This window comes from Cygnus olor, chromosome Z (assembly GCF_009769625.2).
Source record: "Cygnus olor isolate bCygOlo1 chromosome Z, bCygOlo1.pri.v2, whole genome shotgun sequence".
Classification (NCBI taxonomy): domain Eukaryota; kingdom Metazoa; phylum Chordata; class Aves; order Anseriformes; family Anatidae; genus Cygnus; species Cygnus olor.
Window position 1 is genome coordinate 74,452,491 of NC_049198.1, and position 20,853 is coordinate 74,473,343.

Here is a 20,853-nt window from a genome sequence, read left to right on the forward strand (position 1 = left end):
GAAAGGACAATATCAAAACACTTTGATGTGAAATACAGGTATGAGTGATGTGGAAAGAAATACAATGGGACAAGAAAAAAATCAGTTAAACTCCGTGGTGGAGATGCATTGACTTAAACCTGTTCCAATCTCATTTTACAGAGATTTCTTCTCCCATCTCTTCCCTGCTACCATGTATTGAATACAGACTGTGCCAGGTTTTCAGATGTTCCTGCTTATGTGTTAGGCTGCTTTCTGTGCTTCGTGGGTGAATAGGTATGGAGATGCCTCTGCAGTTCTCTCAGCTGACCCTAGATGAGCCGTCTTTGTGCTTCTAATACCCAGCCACTACAACAGGAGAAAAGACTTCCAGAAAAAATGGAACAGATCTTGAAATGATGTGTATGAGCTCCTGCAGTCCACCTCCTTTCTAAAACCCAGCAGTGCCATGCATCTTGACAGCAAATATGAACCGGTTTGGGAGTTAAACTTGACAGAGGCTGGGCTGTTAGTAATTCCTCAGTAGCAGTGTTGCTAAAAAGCCTATAATGCCTGTGTCACATCACTTTTTCTCACACTGATTTTGACTTGGATAAACAGATGAATAATCTGAGTGGTGTCTGATGTTGCCTAACACGTAACAAGCAGCATTATTCAAGTCATGGAGAATGCACAATCACAGACTACACCAAAAGAGAGGTGTCACTTGAAAAGCTGTCTTCCTCATCACTGCATTTTCCTCCTTTATACTTGTGTTATTAATCATTAGATCATCACTGGAGCAAAGCCACTAGAGGTGTGCGTATGCCTAGTTAAGAAGATAAATCAGTTTTACCAAAAGCTGGGACTTGTGAGGGTTTTTTTTGCAGTTTTTTCCTGCTCAGAGTCCATCATAGCTGTGGGTCTCAGAAATGGCTCCAGTAAAAGTCTTTTGTTTCTGATCCCCCGTGTTATGGCTGCATGGAGCAATTTAGCCTGATGTAAGATAACTTCCTGCAACGTACGGTAAACTATCTCTGAGCAGCTAAGAGGTACAGACCAGATGGAGAAGGATTTCATCACCACATTACTCCAGATATAGCCTGAACTCATTCATCTACAAAAGAAACAAAGTGAACAAACAACCTGATAATGTCTCACATTATGACGATTGCTTCTAGATGAATGACTTACTTGTTTGCAAGTATAAGTGTGGGGCTGCTTCTCTTGCATGTAAAAAAAATAGATAATCTCTTTCTGCAAAAGGGATTTTGTATTTAAGGATATCTGGTATGAGAATGGGGTTTTGAAAATATTCTCCCATGCATCTTTGTTTCACCATTAATTAGAATTCAATCCAAAGAGACAATTTACATTCAACACATTCAGTTTGTTTCTCTGTCCTATTTTACAAACAAACTTTGATGTTTCTGTTTGAATGTTTACTATTATATTAAAAGTAATTCAGTGAATGATTGATGTGAGCATATAATAGCCTGCAGACTCTCAGCTTGTTAGGTTGATTCATTTGCAGTTCATAATTTGCTGATGGGACCCAGTAATTATCATTAGCTCACCTGCTATTCTTCTATACACTGTGCCCAAATACCCCTCAGACCAGAGCTTACAAATACAAGCTGGCCACACAAACCTTTCTGTAGCGGCTTTGTTAGCCTGTGACTAAACGTGTACTCATACAGGCGTTTATGCAAATTGCTTGAACAAAGTTGCTCTGCTCATTAAGTGCTGCATCGGAGTGTTATGTGAAATTTTTTATTGTTGTCAAGAAGCTGCTGGGAAGGAGCTTTGAACATAAGCTGCATTCTGCATCTTGTCTTGCCTGTGGGACAGTAAAGCTGTCAAGATGCAGGAGGAATCCATTTGCCTTCCCGAAGAGGAGCAGTTTACACTCAGTACCACTAATATACCTTTTTTCTTTAAAATAAAATATTTTATTATTACTTATCACCTTCAGCACTGTTAATTGTATTGGCTGATGGTGTGGATATACTCCTTTGCTGGCAAGTGTCTGTCCAGCTGATGCTACTGAGCTCATCCAAGACTTCAAGCAAGGAGCCTCTGCAAGGGAGACAGCAGTGGCTCCTGCTTTCTGAATGCGGTCTGCTGCCTCAGAGGTCAGATCTTCTGGGATGGAGGACGTGTAGCAAAGCCCCTGCTGCCTCAGCTCTGCCTTTGGCAGTGCAGAGTGGGGCAGCCGATGGGGAGGTTTGAGCAGGCTCCTGTTGGAGACTTCCTGGTGCCTCAGCTGGAGGTTCGCTTTCATTTGTCTCTGATAATTTGCATGTGTGTGTGTGTTTTTCCAGTTTTTATTTTGTGGACATATACTGAGAGGAGGCACATCTGAAAGCTCCCTGAATCAACTGCACACCCCATGACATGATTTTTATCGCACTAGCACAAATATCTCTGCTGCTAACGTAGCCAGGGCTGGTGTAAGAAATATCAGGCACGCTGATCAACCTGCCTCCGGACCAGCCAGCCCAGTAGCTCTGCTCGCATTTGTGAACTTCTCTGTAAACCATACCAGCTAATTAGAATGCATTAAAAATGACAGTGCCTGTTGATTGTAGGGCTGGAACCCAGAGATTATAGTGTCATACAACACCACGCAATGTGAGCTGGCCGGCGCCCTTTGAACGCCTGTCACATCTGGCTGGCAGTGAATGGACCCACTGTCAGAGGGGCTGGTGCCGTGGTACCTGGTTCCTTATGTACTAATTACAAGCTCCAAACGCAGGAGTTAGGGGAGTCTGGGGACTTGTGGCTGGAGTTCACACGGGCTGGAGAAACAAAGGATGCCCTGTTCCTCATTACGCTCCTACACTTAATTAGGAAGTGAGTTTGTTGATCACTGGCTGCGCGAAGAATCACTCATTTATAGCGAGGCACTTTGTGATTTTTGTGAAAGTTTATTTAAATGACATCTTACACTTTGGCCATGAGGGACATGCCTTTATTTTATCTGAGTTTAAATATGGCTCTTGTAGTCTCTCAGTCTGACAGAAAGGGAAACAGGAGTGTTTTGTTTCACGGGGCAAGCAGGGAGGAGAGGGGGAGGGACCAGGGGAAACATTTCATTGCAAGGCTCCATTGGTTGTTTTGGGATTGGCATATTGCTGTGTGAGTGCTGGTAAGCCATTTAAAGGTTTGTGCCTTGAATTCAGAGGAGAGGGCTGCCGGTGGTGGTGGTGGTGCCACTCTCTTGCCTTCCGGTGAGGAGTTCAAGGTCAGAACATTTTATTGGTCTGACAACTTGCCATGCTGAGCCTGGATGTGGAGATCTGCCAGGTCTGGGAGCTGGGCTAACACTTTCCGCGCTCCTACTGCCGTCTGTCTTGTCCGGAGGTCGATGAGACAGAGGTGGAGGCTGCATGGGGTCCATTGATGCTCAGCGATGTTTCATCCTTTGAGAAGCAAATGCTGCAGCAGTCCTTTCAATGCAGCTTGTGTTGGGAGTCAATTGCTTCCCCTTCTCTATTACAAGGATGCCATTAAAATCCAGTGCCACTGTAGCAGCTAGCAATTCTTCATTGCTAGAGCCAGTGGAGATGAATGATGGACTGTTTTCCTCGCCCAGAAACAGAGTTCCTGGGCTCCAACACACAGTGGCAAGGGAATCGCAAGAAAGCAGAGTGGAGAAAAGCTTTAAGAGAGGAGCCAAGTGTGAGATCTAATGGAAAAAACAGACACCCATCTGATTTTTCCATAGTAGCACTAACTGGGATTAATCATTCATTTATGGAAAGAAATTTACTGTGATCTTTGCTCAGATCCCATACATCATTATTACTTAATTACAGAGGTTTACCCTGGCATTGCTTGCTATCCATTCTCAAGAATAAAATGCCTTCAATCTCAAAGCTATTGTGTAAATTCTTCTAGCTGCACATCTGCAGGAAAATCAGGAAGCAGTGATGCAGGGGAGTCCATAGGTGTTTTGGGGGGCTTTTTTGTAAGGAAGATTAGGGTACATGAATTCAGCCCACCAGGCTGAATAAGAAGGTTTAGGGATGGGAGGAAGGGAGCAATTCTATTTTGGCAAAATGAAAAACCTATTTTCCCTAAATTTAACTAAATTAAATTACATTTCTACAAAATTTTGTGAATTACCTCAATTTTTTACACTCACCTCATGACAAAACTCTTTTGGAGATGTTTATATTTCTTCTTCCCCCACCTAAAAAAGTAAAAATCAACTGATAATGGCTTCAGACAGGCCTGAAGGCAGGTAATAACTGATCCTGAGCTTCTGCTCACATAATATTTTCCAGATGAGAGACTGAAAGTTTGCCTTGCTTAGAGGAAACCATTCATTCAATCCATACGGAGTGCCTGGCCTCTACCCAGAACTTTGAGTGGGTTCCTTGTTGTTACAGTTGTTGTTTTCAAATAGTATCTAATTGTATATTGAGGAAAGTGGAGGAAAAAAATGAGATTAAAGACCAAACCAATCACGTTAGTGTAGATGGTTTGCATAAAGGCTATTTTCACTAGTAAAATACTATGGTACTCTTGTAAAGGTAGGTAATACCGTGTTGCAGTTTGTTCAAAAGCATGAAGCGTTTGCAGATTATCATGAGGAATTATGCAAAGCTAACGATCCACCAGGAAAAAACAGTGAATTATTTGATTAAGTTGCAAAAGTCTTGTTTCCAAAAAATTAAGTTCAGTATGGAGTCTATAAACATTTACACATGCATTTAACTTAATTAAATGGCAAACAGCTGTAACTTCCTTTACAGTTACCCGCTTTTTTTCATCTCTAAAGAGCTCTTTTGATCTGTAGGATACATGGAGTTTAGATCTTCCTCAGGTCCAACTCTGACAAGTAGAAGAGGAAATTCTCCCTTTTGATTAAATCAGTGCCAGCAGAGGTCTTGATCCTCCAAACACAAACTTCTATGGGAGCTTCATTTCACAGTATATCCCATTGCTTCTACAGGAACTGTCCCCTGTAGTAAGTGAACATGAAACATATAAAGCAAATGAAGAAAAAAAAATCAACAAAAGTCATGGAGGGATGTCAGGCCAAATCTTCCCGTACAATTTTACATGGTCTTTAGATGCATAAACACAGTAGAGGGCTTCTGTATAATGAATATTGACGTGCTCCAATTGCTGAAGTGTATGAAATTGCTAGTTCTGGGCTGTCTGATTCATGGACATAGTCAATTTAAAGCATATCTCTACATATACAGAGTTTAAATGCTCTTAAATTGGCACTATTGCCAAGGAAAATAGGCCTGGAACTAAGGTGCCAATCACAATCATATTTGTGTTTCCTTTTTTTTTTTTTTTTTTGTTATTCTGCTTAAAAATATCTCTTTCAAATATTTCCTTTTCAATTGGAAGATGTTATCGCTCATCTCATAATATAGTTTGGTTTCTTCTATGTGATTTAACCCATTAACTCACTATGTGTTTTGTGATATTAGGATAGCACAAGAATAGGACAAAATGAGAAACAGGGATTATGGCATTTACCTTTTGAAAAGGATCTTGAAGCAACCCTAGGAAAATTTCCTAACAGCCAGTTGTTCTTCTGGAGTTTGTCTCTCTGCCTCATTGAAAACATCCTCCTCACATTATACTACAAAGCAAATTCTAACATCTAAAGCATTTTTTTTCCGTAAGATTCTTGTACTTCAGGTATTGTCTAGCTACCAAGCAGGACCATTATTTTAATTTCTCTCAGATGACCTTTAGTCATGAGTGCTATATTTGGCCGTGTTTGGGACCACATTTCTTGTTATTTTAGAATTCCAGTTCTGGATTTGGCCGATTGTGAAAAAAAGTTGTGGATAAAATCCTGTATCGCAACAGCAGAGCTTCTGTTGTCTCAGTGTCTTCAATAATCTCTTGATGATATTTTTGGATAATGGCTTTGCATACTCATATGGAATATGTGCTTCAGCCAGCTCTTGCTGACATACTTACCATGCTGCCAATAGATGTTGTCTCCACAGAGTAAATCCCAACATTATCCAAATAATACACTGCCTCTTCTACTGGGGAATGATCTAATGTTGCATTTTCCCACGTACAGAATAGGAAAAGGCAGTATTTCCAAAATTCTGTGGAGAATGACCTGAGAGTGACTTCTAATGGATGGCTGCTCTACGTGAAGCTGGGAGTTAAGCCTTTGGTGAAATGTATTTTCAGAGGAGAAGCTTTGCCTTTCCATCTGTTCCTCAGAGCTTGATTTCTAGTGTTTCACTATGTTCATATTATCATGCAGCATTTCTGTCTGGCATAGGTATTAAAATGTCTGGGCATGCAGGTTCCATAATCCTACCATTGGCTTCATCTTTCATAGCCTGTAATACTTGGTTTGCTGGATTTTTATTGTTACCACTGTAATTGTATTGTGAGGGCTCTTTCTCCAGCTCTGGCTTGTTAAATAAATAGAACATATCCTTGTGTCTCATGCCTCCACGTCTGGAAGGGATTTAAATCTCTCCTTTTGTCTGAATGTTTTGGCTGAACTAAAATTTTCTCTTGAAAGACCCTGCAAGTTTCAGGGTATGTGTGCAGTATACTCAGTTTGCTTTCATTAGGCTGTGAGTTATTACAGCTTTGTTTGTTCTTGGGATGTAGGGAATCCTGAAGGCTGGCTCCTTTTAGGCACTAAAGTGGACAAATGGCCCAGGAATATGTGTCTTGATTGATGTAGTTGCTGCTACAGCTCATGAGTGGTGTAACTCTCCATTGTTGTGTTTCCTAAATAGTGAATTTCATAGACTGCACTGTCCCATGGTGGCATGTAGTAAGAGCTCAAGAACTTTTAAAGAGAAAGACAGCCTCTAAAACGGTGCAAGGTGGTAGTCAAGGATATTCTTCTAAATCTTCACCTGCTGCTATCACCCAAGCATGTGCTGGCCTGCTTACTTTCCACCATTCACCCAGAAATGAACTCTAAAGATATATATTACTCAACAATTAGCATAAAGGAGACTATAGTGAGGTGGGGATTGGTCTCTTCTTCCAAGCACCACGTGATAAGACAAGAGGAAATTGCCTTAAGTTGCCTCAGGGGATGTTTAGGTTGTATATTTGAAAAAAATCTATACTGAAAGGGTTGTAAAGTGTTAGAACAGGCTGCCCAGGGAAGCAGCTGAGTCATCATCCATGGAGGTCTTCAGAAAACATGTAGATGTAGATCTTAGTGACATTGTTTAATGGTGGACTTGGCAGTGCTAGGTTAAAGGTTGGACCAGATGATCATAGAATCATAGAATGGTTTGGGTTGGAAGGGACCTTAAAGACCATCCAGTTCCAACCCCCCTGCCATGGGCAGGGACACCTCCCACCAGACCAGGTTGCTCAAAGCCCCATCCAGCCTGGCCTTGAACACCTCCAGGGATGGGGCATCCGCAGCTTCTCTGGGCAACCTGGTCCAGTGCCTCACCACCCTCAGGGTAAAGAATTTCTTCCTTATATCTAATCTAAACCTACCCCCTTTTAGTTTAAAGCCATTACTCCTTGTCCTGTCACTACATTCCACGACAAAGAGTTCCTTCCCAGCTGTCCTGCAGGCCCCCTTTAGGTACTGTAAAGTTGTTATCATAGAATCATTCAGTTCGGAAAAGACCTCTAAGATCATCTAGTCCAAACTTTAACATAGTACTAAAGTGCACCACTACACCGTGCTACTAAGTTCTACATCTACACGTTTCTTGAAGGCTTCCAGGGATGGTGACTCCACCACTTCCCTGGGCAGCCTATTCCAATGCCACACAACCCTTTCAGTAAACAGATTTCTTCTAATATCCAACCTAAACCTCTCCTGGCGCAACTTGAGTCCATTTCCCCTCGTCTTATCACTTGGTGCTTGGAAAAAGAGGCTGATCCCCACCTCGCTACAATTTCCTTTAAGGTAGTTGCAAAGTGCGATAAGGTCTCCCCTGAGCCTTCTTTTCTTCAGGCTAAATAACCCCAGCTCCCTCAGCTGCTCCTCATAAGACTTGTTCTCCAGACCCTTTACCAACTTCATTGCCCTTCTTTAGACATGCTCCAGCACCAAGATGTCCTTGTTGTAGTGAGTGGCCCAAAACTGAACACAGTATTCAAGGTGAGGCCTCACTAGAGCAGTGTACACCCATCCAAGCCTTGAGCAGCCAGTTTCTCCAGGATAATGCTGTGGGAAATTGTGTCAAAAGCCTTACTGAAGTCTAGGTGGACCACTTTCACAGCCTTTCCCTTGTCCACTGAGCATACCACCTTGTTGTAGAAGGAGATCAGGTTCGTCAAGCAGGACCTGCCTTTGATAAACCCATAGTGACAGGGCCTTGTCAGTTATAAGGCCTCCCCAGCGCTTTCTTTTCTCCAGGATGAACAACTCCCAACTCTCTCAGCCTGTCTTCATAGAAGAGGTGCTCCAGCCCCTTGATCATCTTCATGATCTTAGTGGTCTCATGATTTTAGAGGCCTTCATGATCTTAGAGGTCTTTCCCAATCTAAATGATTCTGTGATTCTATATGGGAAAGGTTCATTCTTCACATAAATTCTGATATTCAGCAAACACAAGACAAAGCTTCTGTGAAACCTCCTTTTGGAAGATGCTTGGCAGCTATTCTCACTTGCCTCACCAGCGTATGTCAGAGGAAGGAGAGATGTAAACTTTCTTCATAAAGTCTGGGTGGGAAAAAACAGCTACTCCACCTTCTATCTAAGCAACATTTAAAATCTTTCCAGTAATGTTAGTCTAAACTGATTGTAACATCCTTATGAGATGAAGCTTAAGCAGCATCCTTAATCAATCTATTAACATAGTTAATTTTTTAGTCTTTTAAGGTGTGTAGTCAATCTATCTTCTTGTTTATCTCATCTATCTCTCTCTTTCTCCTTGCCCAGTCTATGGTTTCCTTGACTCTTTTTCCTACATGTAAAGGACTTTTCCACAGTAGACATGCACATTTTGAAACCATTCTACTTTTCTTTGTGCCACCTTCTCTATTACAGCACTATTTCTCCCAGACTTTTCTGTGGACTGTGCTTCATAGACTTTGCTGTTCCCCTCTGGTTGGCTGACATCTTTGTTGACATGCTGTGCTCAGAAATTGACACAACGCTTCGTCTGAACATTTATCAGGGCAGAGTGGGTTTGAGGGATTACTTCATGTGTCCCAACTCTGGCAGTCCTTTTGGACATCCCCCTGGGGTGTCCCCCACCAGTGTGGCAGTGTTGACTCATGTTCAGTTGTGGTCCAGGACAGTCCCCAGCTCCTGTCTGCACAACTGATCTACAGCCAGGCAGTCCCTATCTTCTGTTTGCACAGTTGTTTGTTTTTTATCTGCCTGATACTTTCACTGTTTATTTACATTGTCTTGTCTCCTACATATTTCAGACAACCAGCCTGGTTGAAGAAATCTAAAATTTGATTCCTTTCTTACTAACTGGCACAGTTACAGTCTGATATAATCAGCAAGTGTGACTGAGATACCCTCTTCCAGTGGTTAGCACAGATGGTAATACCAAATACTGCCAAACCCCACACAGATTCTTCTGTACTTGATTGTATCCTGGTTTAGTCATGAGCTGTAAAGCCTTTGTATTACTTGGAATGAAAGATACACGCAGCATATCGTGATTTATTACTAAGTTTGCATAATATAATTATGTTTAATTTATCAATATAATTTATTTCCAAACTGATCCTTTTCCAAAACATCCACATATATTTTTTCTTTCCTTTCATGTATTTCTCTTTCGCTGTCCCAATGTAGAGCAGCGTCTTTTTTTTTTTTTTTTTCCTGTGCATATTTTGTAGTGCAGTGAAGACAATGGAGATATTTTTTTCTTTAGTGTTTTTGGCCTAAATGGCCTACAGAGGGGAAAGAAAGTTTCCAACATGTTACAATTAGGAGGAGCTGCACAGGCTGCAGATAGGTCATTCTTCAATGGAGGAAGTATTGTATGCCAGAATAAATGATCACTTACTGGGTTTCATTCCTTCCTGATTTCCCAGCTCACACTGCAAACCCAGCAGCTCCTCCAGCTTCATGAACAAGAACCATGGAGGATCCACCTCGTGCACCGTCTGCTCAGGGAAAAGCAAGCCACCAGAGGTGTCTGGAGCACAGCTGCACTAATAACCCCATCCACACGTACGTGCATGCAGAGATGGTTCAAGGCTTCTCAGCACCACCAGCAAAAATGAATTTCCTGACTGAAGGCTGTGAAGCAGGGGGCTGGAAGAGGCTGGGGAGAGCAGGGGAATGGACCATAGGATCAGCATGCTCTGCTCTCCAGAGGCAAGCTTGGTACTTTTGCAGCTGCTGGTGGCTGCTAGGTAGGCTCCCCTTTCCTCCTGACCTTTATGGACCTTTGTCCCCGTTCCTTACTCTTCCTTTAGTGACAACCAGCCAGCGGTGTTGGCCCTAAGAACAGTGGGGCCACAGCCATTTTGAATAATTGGAGCAGCCTGCTGTGCAACACTTGCATTGCCTCACAGTTGGCCCCAAGGATTGTTGGGAGAGCTGGTGTGAAATGCTTCACTCTTCAAATCTATATTTAAGGGGAAATTGAATGAGAATTTGTAATATTTTGCCTGGCTGCAGCTTAAAGGCTCATCCATATTATTAAGGATATTGCTGTTCTTATCTGAGGCTTGCATTTCCATATTTGTGTCATTTCATTGAGTATATCTGTTGTCACACTGATCTGAGCTGTAAAAAGGGAATTAATTTTGTCTGAATTGCCCAAGGTGTTACTGGCTTTAAGGGAGCTTCTCCAGACTTGGTCAAAGTCACTTGCAAAAAGATATATGTAATGTGATTGTGGGCAACTGCTGTGATAACACAAGGAGTATTCAAAGCACACACGAGGACACTCACCACCCTTGTAGGGCCATGACAGCACAAAAAATTTGTGAGGACAACTGTTTATTCTTTTTTCAGCATATCTCGTCCTTTCCAAGTAGGAAAAGCTCCACTGGTCAGTAGACCATATATTTGTATTACCTAAAAATTACAGTAACAATATGGCTTCATGGATTAAATCTGAGTTTGGACTCAAGGTGAGGGTCATTACCTTTTACTGTATGGAAAACTAGGCTAACGGGGCTAAGAAAGAAAGAATAATCTGAAAATCTTTGTGGAAACGATCCTACCATATGAGAAACCATTCATCATACTAATATGGTAACTGATTAACGCATAACAAGATGTATGCTTTTTGGAGACCTTTTTTGATGGTTTAACTAATTTCCTTTTCAGACAGAATATGCCTTAATGAAGAAACTGAAATCTGTTCTCAGTTACCAGAATCACTCCAGACTCAACGTGTGTGAGAGGTGAGTTTTGAACTGACCTTTTTAAAGGAATGGACAACTTCCATTATTTCTTGTGAAAATTAGGTGGCCTTATAAACATAAAAACCTTATAAAACGTGTAATATATAAAATCGTAGAATCATCTATGTTGGAAAAGACCTTCAAGATCATCAAGCCCAACCATCAGCCTGACCTATCATTAAGTGAAGTACATTTTAATAAGTATCTTTTGTCATTTAACAAGCTCCTACAGACTAGCAGTGATCAGCAGACAGAAGTTTGGAAATGTCTCAATCTGCTTGTTGGATTACATATCTGTCTTGTTGTTTTGTGTTATTCTGTCTGCTGTTCATACCCTTTTTTCCCCATTATCTCAAAACTTCCTGTTGCCAGGATGCTTGAATGATCTCTTTCTAGATCCCTTTTCCGCAGATTTTTTAGTTTAGCAAAACTGGCAAATACAGACACCTACATAGACAAATGACATATCAGTTTGAAATTTCCAAAGATATCTAATTTTGGCGAAGAAATTTTTGCTGGTCAGTGAAAAAAAAAAGTCCATTAAAAATAAATTTAAAATAATTGTGGAATAATATGTATTTTCATCTTAACATTTGATCCCTTGCAGAAGTGTCTAGGTGAAATGGGTCTGCAATGGTGTAAGGTGTATATATATAAAGTATAATAGTATAAGTTCTCCCATGGAATAAGAAGGCAGGTAGAAAGTGGAGGAATAAATAGTCAGTTTTCACAATGGAAGAGAGTCTCTCAAAGTCTGTGCAGGGATCCAGGCTTTTGAGATGCTCACAAAAGTTCTGAAAAAGAAACAAGAAATGACATAAAGTTTGTTGATGATGAAAATGGTTCAGAACAGATGAATCTGAAGATGTTTGCAAACATTTTTGGAAAGATTTTTTAACATTGACTGGTTGGTAACCTGATGAAATTCTACCTATAGGAAAAAAAAATCTCTTACTTTACATGCAGTAATAACAGACTGTTTGTAGAATTATTATTACTCTGAAGATAAAGCTTCAAGAATTATTCTGGGTAGCTCTCTAAAATCTGACCTCATTGCTGCAGGATGTTATGAAGTCAGATGTAGAAATGAATCCTCTAGGGACTGAAATCTATTTAAGGGATGTGTACTGTTTAAAGGCTATTTAGGATTACTGCACCTAGGCAACTCTTATCTCAGTCCCAAAAATGCTTCTTACCAGAGGCAAGGGAGGTTTTGCCAGGAAAGATAATAATCAAGAATTGATTATTTATTTATTTTTAAAATATATATAGATGTTCTTCATATTTCTTGTAAGAATGTGCTCCTGAGACGTAGAGAGACAGCTAGCCTGACAAGATGACTTGTCTGGGTGGAGAATGGCCATTTTCTTGCTTTTATGGGCATTATCTGGCTTATTCCTTTGTCACATGTTTCCAAAGCAGTCCAGCCACAGCTGGAAGAGGTCTAGCAGGGAGCATGTTGTGCAATCTGAGAATTTCCATTTCGGGTCCGCCTCAGGAAATATGACCCAAAGTGGAAGTCTGTCAAGTTTCAAACCCACTTGAATGAGAATCATCACTAAATAGACAAATTCTAAAATGACTTTGAAAGCCGTCTGAGATAATACATAAATATCCTGCTTTGTCTTCCTTTCCAGCTGAATTATGCAGATACAATCTGGGGAAACAGAAGCCCAGGCAAAGTCAAATCCTATTGAATTTGGACTGTTTCTTTCTTTCTGTTTTTGGTGAGCAAGAAAATTCTGGATTTACTCACTTCATAAACACTATACCCTTTGAGATACTTTGAACAGCTTCTGTTTATAGTGTGTTTGAAACTTTGAGTTGGATTAACTGTGGTGTATAAATTTGAACAAAATGGAATCCCTTCCAACCAAAAAATTAATGATATACTTAACCACAAAAATGCTAAATTGCTTAATACGGAAACAATATTTCTTCAGTTATGGATAATCAAACATTTTTACCTGCCAAAGATAATAAGATGTATTATAACATGACTATTACTGAGAAGTAATACATTATTTTTCAAAAAAGAATTCTGTTCAGAAAATCTGGATTTTTTTCTTCTATTCTTCTCCACTTTTCCATCTTTTCCTTTTTTTCCCCATTAGTGTTACTTGGGAAAAGTGAGAGAAAGGGAAAATGATAATCTAGAAGCTTAAGAAACCTAAATATTGCCAACATTTTACAGTTAACAAAAAAAAAAAAAAAAAAAAAAAGAAAAGAAAAAGAAAAGAAAAGAAAGAAGAAACTACAGAATTTTGGCATAACATTGGTTCTTATAAATGGCTGTTTTGTTGGGAAAGTATTGTTCACCTCTAAAAAAGAAATAGTTAAACAAACTGCAGATGGTTCAATCTTAACATCCTCGCTTAGCTCCAACTGTGCCTTGGAGAATTGCAAATGAAGCGGCTGTTTACACAGGCTTTTCCCTCCTGCAAATAAACAGAACCAGCACAGTCATGGCAGCTTTTCTCAATCCTTCCTCACACAGGACTCCTCCAAGAGTAGTTTTAGATCAGTTGAGAGCCTGAGACTGAGAGAGGATGCAGTAAGCAACCTCTGCGACTGTACCTCATTGCACGTTGCCCTGTTGATCTTAAGCTATAGGAAACCCAGCTTGGCATATTAGCCATGGTACAACCAGGATCCGGTTGTGTCTGGAAGATCCTTCTTCTTTGGTGAAGAACCTGGTGGCACAGCTAAATCCTGTAGTGGGTCTTCCATTTATTGACTAATTCAGGAAAAAGTACCGCGGTGAAGGAAACTGAATAAGAACATTCCTCACTTTGAAAGGGACACAAAATAGCTTATGCTCAAGAGTCAGGCAAGAAAGTTGTCAAGGAGCAAAGCATGGAGAAGAACATCATAAATTTTTACCTCTATGCATAAGAAGTGCTGAAGCCTTACATGGTAGTTTTGGTAAAATCACGTGCATAGGGGTACAGACCCAGGGACCCCACAAGTTTTCCTGTTCTGGGACTAGGATGGTAGTGGGATTACAGCATTTCTTTAGGGTGTCAGGTGTCAGAGAAGGGCTGGAAAGTGTTTGTTCCTCTCCTTTAATCCCTTTGTAGTGATCCAACAAAAAATCCCACACATTTTCAACCTCTCATGTGAGGAGGGAGCCAGGAAATTTCCCAGATGGACTTCTGGGCTAGAGTTCTGTCTGTACAACTGTTTGAAATAATGGACTTCTCTTTTTTGAATTAATAATTTCTTAAACTAATAAAACCTTTTTTTCTTATTTATTTATTTATTTATTTTGTTGTGCTTCAGTAGATAGCTGTAGAGAGCTGTAGATCTTTCAGGTAAGATGAAACACTTTTTTTTTTTTTTTTTTTAATGGGGACCATGTTCTGAAAATTAAAATGGGGACCATGTTCTGAAAATTAATTCCCATTAGAGTATGTAAGACTGACCTTTAACTTTGGTTTTCATCCAATAGCTTGTGAAGATACAGCTGCTTTTGGTCATTTTTATGAGAGAAAGTCTAAATAATGTTTTACATCTATTAGACTAAATAGAAGAGAAATTTGGAAGTCATTCAGTGATGCCAAAAAATAGAAGGATATATGCAGGAATGTAAATTATATGCAGGGATGCTATGGTTGTAAGAATAAGTGAGAGCAGCTGTTAAAGTAGCGGGAAACTAGTGCTGCTCTTTGTCATCAGTGACTTAGGCCAGGATTCCCCAAGTATGACCGTCGCAGTCGGAGGGAATCTGAGCTGGTAGGTCTGCAGTGGTGACACACAGCTGCGTGGGCCTCCTGGGGTGGCACTGCCAGACATGCTGGGTGCCACACACGGACAACCAGCTACCAGGGCTTCTTGGCTCAGGGGCAGCACTGTGTGAGTGCAGAGTCCTGCTCCATGGTTTGAGCTGGTGTTCTTGCCGCTCTGTGCTGTTATCTCGTCTCGGTGTCCCAGAGACTTAGTACAGTATACAAGGGAAGAAGAAAAATTATTCTCCTGATCCATGGAGGAGTACCGAGCACAACTGCATCTCTGTGTCTTTGACGTAAAATCCCCAAAGTCTGCTTTGTTAGCATTGCCCAATTTCTCTTGATGGGTAAAGAGGAGAAGTGAGGGCTTCTTTCCAGGTCTGAGGGCTGTTTGCGTTGGCTGATGTCTATAACCAGCCACGTGTTGGTGTTGCATTAGCAGATTGCAGAGTTTGTCCTCTCCTCCCAAACGCGTGCGCTGGAGTTGAAGCTGCGGTGGCCATGGGAGTGTTGTTCATGTCAGATCGACTGCTGTGGATGGCTTCCATTCTTTCAGTGAGTACAGGGACTTATGACAATAACCTCTCAGAAAGACAACAAATACAAAATAAAGTAATCTAAAACCTTCTTAAATCTTGCTTCTGGTCTGTAAGAGCAAGAACTTACTCTGGGAGGTATTATTGGGTTTTAACTGACTTATCCAGTTGTTAGCCTCTGGTAGCATTATTTGTGGAGGTTGGGAGTAAGGGGGCTTATTTTTTAATTCACAGTTCATTGGATTATCTTTTTTTTTTTTTTTCTTTTAATGGACAAAAAAAAAATCCTACTGGAAGACCACAAGTAAGAAACACATAAAGCTTTTGCCAAAAATCTGTCCTGACTGCTTTGCCTATGGCAAATTATGAAGTATGAAATAGTTCACAATGAACTGAGACTTTCAAGAGGAGGGTTTAAGAAGAGCCCCTATTTTTCAGTCACATTGTTGCGTGCTTGATCTCCCTTTCACTTTTGTGGCAGCAAAATGATCAGAAGTCCGCAGTTAGCAGGGGAGCTGGAGAGCTGTGACACTGGCAGGAAGGGTCAGAGTATCTGGCTCTATTTGTCTAAAATGATTAAATTATACTTTTTGTTGTTGTTGTTTATGACTTGATTACTGCTAATGCTGATTAACCATCAGTACTTGGGAGGCAATGAGCAGAGGGCTCACTGCTTATTTAATTTGACATTAGTACATTAGCTGAAATGGCACTGCAGTGCCATACCCGATACATGAAGGAACGCTAAACTAAAGGTCTGTTTCCTCCTTTTCAGGCACATGCACTATTCCCAGTAACTCAGTTATATGGCTGTCTTCACACTTTATCCATAAAATGCTACTAACATCAAAAACAAGTGAATCCTTACATCCTGCAGTTTTATAGCTCATAAAGCCAACTTTACCCATTTTACTGAAAGGAGCGTGCAGCCAAAAACAAGACAAAGCCAATGAAAAAAGAAGTGCGTGTGTGTCTGGCTCTATATATGAATTATGACTATTCAAGGGAAAAAAAAAATGGAATGATTGCCAAAAAGCCAAGTGTGTAAAGGGACAGCTGGAGTTTTATGCTGGAGTTTACAATGCATTACTGTTCAATAAAAAAGGAGTCCTTTACAACAGCAGCTCACACATCACATGATACATAAGCTACCTCTGAATACAGAGCACCTTCTTCAAAGGAAATGTCATTTTCTATTGAATTTGTTATTAAAGGAACAGTAGGTGATCTAGCTAGAATGGTGTGGAAAAGATCTGATTCCAATATTTATAATGGTTTGGTAATGGACATACTAGCTGCAACAATCCTTTCCTTCCCATCACATTGCTCATGTTTCAGCACTTAACCTTTTTCTCTTTTCAAGGGTAACAAGCTTTAAAACCCAGGCCAAGGTTTCAGATTTGGCAAGAGCAAATAGCTGTTCGGGTGCTCACAATGAAGATGGGGAGAGAGGAAAGAAGAAAAGGAGGGATGCAAGTTGAATATTTGCCTGCAAGGAAAGCCAGCACTGGTCATTTAAATCATCTAAGAAACCTGAATTTTCAGAAGTGTGATGCCTTTTTTTTTTTTTTTCCATAAAGGCCAATCAAGTTCTTTGAGATGTTTATAAGTCTTTCTACTCTCCTCCCACCCCCCACACACCTCCTTTCCTGTTTTGTACCCTGTCTGCTTGCAGAAATGGTGGCTATGGATGTAAAAGCTCCATGATTCTTCCTTTTCACTGTTTTTCCAAACCTGGGGACACCAAGAGATATCCTGGAATAGGAGGAGAAAGAATGGGAGACCAACAAGCAAGAAAATAGCAAAAGTTCAAAAGAAGAACTGTAAGGAAGGGGAAGAGTTGGGACAAAAAAATGTTAGAGGATGATAAAGACTGATAGGTTATGGATGGTTCTTGAAGTTCAGAAAAAAATGAGGTTGTGAGGAGAGCAACAAAGAAACGTATTTGTTTGGCCTGGCCACACCTGTTTAACCGTGAGAAAAGATTTCTGCCTCCCTGTCTAAACAGGGCAAAGAGATCCTATAACAGTTGTGTTGCTCACCAATCCCATGCTGCTGTCTCCTGCTGTTGTCCCCAGGTTTGATCCAGTTATATCTGCTTTCTGCAGGTGCAGTTGGACCTTGCCTGAGATCTGCAACTTAGCCCCTTAAATTTGCTGGTATTTCTTTACGTATCTGCTGATTTCAAGGTTGACTGCTTGGGTCTGATGCAAAGCAAAACCCCAATGTACTGCTATCCTTTGTACTGCTTCTAAAGAAAACAACAATTTTCTTGTTACTGACTTTCTATTTTACCTTTATTGTATTGTATGTCCTCAGATTCTTTAATTTCTTATTCTATTTAAAAACTGGCATTCCCTAATGTTAAACCCTATGTACAGAGGTTTAAAGCTTGAAGAATTACAAGCATTTATGACTTGCTTATACTATTCAAGATATTAATTATTCTTTCAATAGTTTCACGACTCCTAGAATAATGTGAATATACGTACAGCTCAGCTTTGGCAGCTGCAAAAAGAACAAAAGTGGTGGAGAAAAGCAGAATGCGTGCCTCGTAGATTCTGACATGAGGAATAGGAAATCTCCTATATGATAAATGTCACAGCAAAGTGTGACAGAGGAACATAGATACAATAAGTAACGGCTTCCTGCAAACTGTTGGAGAGCTGAGAATAACTGGTTTTGATGTATTTATGAGCAGTGCATAGAATTTGGCTCTAAATGTTGCCCTTGAACAGCTATGTTTAATAGCCATTAGAGCATACTCAAATTATATATATATATATATTCTCCTAGGAGAAACACAGTAGCGTTTAACTGCATGAAAATACATTTAACTAAAATGAGGAAGTTTCTTAAAAGGAGATGGAAAGGAAGAGCCAATAGAGTAGAATACTTACAGGAGGTGTGGATATTTTTTAAAGAGGTTCAATGTAGCTTGTAACTGTCTATCAACAAATAAAACAAACAACTTTGAAAGGAAAGTCAAAGGAAAAAGCCAGTTAAACAATGGTGGGAATGTCTGTTTGGTGAGGGAGGCTATCAGAAGTAAAAAGAAACTTTCTTCAAGGAGATGAGTCTGTGCCAAAACATGGAAAACAGGCAAGGGTAACCAGATTTCCAAAGCTAACTGGAAACCTTCAGAGAAAAAAGAAAAAAGAAAAAAAAAGAAAAAAAAAGAAAAAAAAAAAAAAAAAAAAAAAAAAAAAGAAAAAAAGTAGTAGAGGAAAGAAGGAACAAAAAGGTCTTGAGGAAGAACTTTTAAAGGCAAAAAAATTAATAATAACCCCTTTTTGCAAGCACATCTATCTTCCAAATAGTCTGCAAAGCCAATGGAAGATGAAAGGATAATGGAAGTGCTTGAGGGAGATAAGGACCAGCACAAAACTAAATTAATTGTTTGTATCAATGCTCACAGAGGAAAAGCTTAGGGAGTTTCTCACAGCAGATGAGTCACAGCAGCTCCCTCCAGTTGTGGTTTTGTGATAGGCTTAAGTGGATCTAAATCCACACTGCTTCCAAAAGGGGCAGTCCTGGTCTCTCTACATTGACCCTGTCTGTGCCATCCTGCTCCCTCCCTGATGCCAGGATTAGCATCCTTACAGCTTTATGCATGACCTAATCAAGAAGAAAATTCTGTTAAAGATCAGGCATTGAGTTTCAAGACAAAGCAAATCAAGTAATTTTTTTTTTCGGTCATTTAGTGCATAGTTAAATGGTGCTATGGGATCTAACTCATAGTTAAATGGGTGCTTTCCCCCATTATAGGGATCTGAAGTACAAGCAAGTTCCAAAGACAGCTGGTGAATTTGTGAAAAGATCAGTCCAGGGAGAAAAAGTCTTCTAAACAAGCAATAACCAGGATGATAAATTCCAATGTGGCAGGAAGGCATATTGGGGAAGGACAGTTCAGTGACTGCTCTGTTCTTATGCACTTCCTAAAATATCTTCTATTGGCCTATGTCTGGGCAGCAGGGTGAAGGATCTTCTGGCCTGAAATTTACCATCATACTCTTTATGGCACCAGACAAAAACGAATAGGGCAGCTCTCTTTACATTTTGTGATTTTAGGTCAGCCTCAGGAGAATTGAAGATGCAGCACTTTCTCTGGTATCTGGTATCATGTACTTGCATGTATTTTGTAAGTAGAATAAATAAGGTGGTGATTGCAAAGGTAAGGTAGTTTTTTGAGTGTAAAAAGTGAACAATAACATGTTTTGATAGCATTTTCACAGAATAAAAAAAGAAAGAAAGAAGGTTTTCTTTTGTAACTTACTCTTCTGTTCCAATGTAAAAAGAAATTGAAAAGCATGTACCTTTTACTCAGTGCAAGAATTTGCAAGAAGGCAGGAGGATATCACTGCACTCTCCCAGCAACTACAGTTAACAAAACCTGTCCTTTTCCCCTGCAAAATAAATCTTTTGATCCACACTGAGACTAAACAAAGATTTCTCTGTTTACTTTTGGAAGCACTAAGCATCAAGACACTAACACCAGAGGATAATCTATTAAAGAAGCTTTCTTTGTGTTTAAGTCCAGCCTTTGTAGAAGACTTTGTCAACAAAGCTCACTAAAATATTGCTATATTACCTTAGTTTTCTGGTGGCAAAAGTGCATTTGTAAAATGTTCATTTGTGCTTAGTAGTGTTGGAAACAAAAGAGAATGAAAGGAGTAAAAAAGTGCATCTGGAAATGTTTTGTTTCTATCAGAAATCAGCAGTCCCCCCACAATTAAGGACATCAGATTTCTGCATCTCTTGTACTTGGTTGCTTCGTGTTGCAAAATCTTCAATACAATATACCAGCAGCCAAAGTTTAGGCAATTTTCTTCATGACTCGCAGGTTCCGTAACCAATGAAAAATTACTGTTAGGCAGAAGAATTAAGCCTTCCACACACTTCCAGACCTGAGGCTGCAGAAAATATCAGCTGCAGCCAATGGGCTAAATAGTTGCATAGAAAGAACACAATTGATTTCAGCTACTGGATCCCTACAAGAGACTGAGACTTATTAGAGTGCAGAAGAATGAAAGCAGATGGGAGATTTAAACTACATCAAGTGATTTAAAGATGCATGGATGAGCCTTTTATTACACAGGATGATTGATGATGCATCAGCAACTAATGCTGACCACAGTTTTAAGAATTAATTTGAAGGCCCAATTAAAGCTAAACTGTTACTTAGACCCAGGCTGAGAAAGAAAATCCATCCATTTGTCCAGGGGCATCCAAAGGTTTCAAATAGTTACCCGAAAAAGGAAACATGCTTATGCCTGGCTTTACTGTGTTGTTTTTAGCGTGTCTGCCTCTCATTT

The 20,853-nt window shown here is 40.1% G+C and overlaps 2 long non-coding RNA genes across 2 annotated transcripts; both read left to right on the forward strand.

Moving 5' to 3' along the window:
- The first annotated feature begins 2,638 nt into the window (after positions 1-2,638).
- Positions 2,639-12,978, forward strand: LOC121061882. Its single transcript, XR_005815314.1, has 3 exons — positions 2,639-2,814; positions 11,198-11,274; positions 12,912-12,978. It is a non-coding gene; the product is annotated as an uncharacterized LOC121061882 (long non-coding RNA).
- A 1,576-nt stretch (positions 12,979-14,554) lies between these two features.
- LOC121061883 lies at positions 14,555-17,904 on the forward strand. Its single transcript, XR_005815315.1, has 3 exons — positions 14,555-14,588; positions 15,445-15,557; positions 16,902-17,904. It is a non-coding gene; the product is annotated as an uncharacterized LOC121061883 (long non-coding RNA).
- Positions 17,905-20,853: the final 2,949 nt, after the last annotated feature.